A 1,599-nucleotide genomic window follows, 5' to 3' on the forward strand; every position below is an offset into this window, starting at 1 on the left:
GAGCAAGAAGAGACTTCTCTTTCTAAATGGACTGAACAAGGTTATTATGGAAGTGGTAAACAGACTGAACATCTCAAGGGTTGTCTTTTTACATTGTCAGTGGGAGAAGGGAGGAAGGTGGGGGGAGGAGGAGAGTTCTGAAGGTGGTATAATTTTTTTTCCCCTTTTTTTAGGTCTGTTAATAAACTTCTTTATATTCTTTCAAGTTTGGTGCCTGCTTTGCGTTTCTCCTAATTCTTCTCTCACAGCAGATAAACAGTAATGAGTATTTTGGACCAAACCACTACTCTAAATTGGTGTTTCTGCTCGGTTACAAACCCAACCCGCTACAAGCCCAATCCCCCAGATCTCCAGTTTAGACTATCCACCCAGGCAAGGCTCCCAAGCAGAACACCTGAGATGCTTTAAATCAAAAATGGGTTGACTAAAGGAAAATCAGGTAATTCTCACAGCCCAGCAGTGACAAGGCAGCTTGCCAGCTTTATCTCTTTCGTTTTTAAAAAATTGAAGTGGTCTATGGCTACACTGTACTAACCACTGTACAACTAGAAGTAAATCCACAAAGTAGAATGCCTGTATTATTCCTTTGACATTAAGATTTTAGTCCTTAGGAGGTAATTTCCCCCTAAATGTGTAGTTGATACGTCTTTAGTAGCAGAACTGGTGACTGAGCTGTCTGCTAGTGAAGTATTTGTTTTTTCTAGCCCTTCAAGGTACTGTTTTTTTATCCTCCTACCTAGATTGAGGATACAAGATCCTTCATATTTTGACTGCAGCTTTTCTTCTTTGTGCCTGCCAAGGGCAGTTTCATGAAGTACGGGACTCCCCTCCTGCAGCATTAGCTCGCTGCTGGTGACAGACTGGGATTATTTTTTGCACAAATGGTTTTGGCTTTCCCTAGAATGGTGTAGCCATCCCAACATATGCTCTTATCCGTGCCTCCTTTCCAGTACTGACGTTCTGTGGGACTGCTGTCCCGGGCAGCTGGGCAGTGCTGGCTAACAGAGCTGCAGAGAGCAAGCAGAATGAGCCCCTTTAGCCCCGTAACTGGGCTTTGTGTTCCTGGTCATGGATCTGTACCTACGTGCACGGCTTTCCCTCTTAAGATGCTGGCAACTGAGCAGCTGGAAAAAATGAACGCTGCTACACCCCTCCCCTGCCCCCCCCCCAAATTAAAATATTTTTTAAAAAAGCTGGCAGAGCGTCTGTGCGGAGTTTCACGGCACAGAGTCGGGCAGGCTCTGGTACGCTCAGCGCAGCCTTCGGCATCCCCAAACGCCACGTCCCGACCGTGACACCGCTGCAGCCCGCGCCGCCGGGGCACGGAGCAGAGGAGAAACGAGACCCGCGGATTCCATATAGTAATTGAACTGAAACTATTTCGATTAATTAATTTTATTAATTGTACTCGCTGCCGGGCGCCCCCCGCGAGGGGCCCTGCTGCGCGCAAGGCATGCCGGGATTTGTGGTCCCGGCCGTGCCGCGGGGTCTTCTCAGGGTGGGGACGCGCGCTCGCTGCCTGGCGTTGTTTGACCCTTCCGGCGCCCCGTCCTCCCCCCTTCCCCCGCCCGTTGCCTCGACGCCGCTCGCCGCAGCACA

The sequence above is a fragment of the Corvus brachyrhynchos genome, unplaced genomic scaffold (assembly GCF_000691975.1).
Source record: "Corvus brachyrhynchos isolate BGI_N302 unplaced genomic scaffold, ASM69197v1 scaffold70, whole genome shotgun sequence".
In the NCBI taxonomy this organism is placed as follows: domain Eukaryota; kingdom Metazoa; phylum Chordata; class Aves; order Passeriformes; family Corvidae; genus Corvus; species Corvus brachyrhynchos.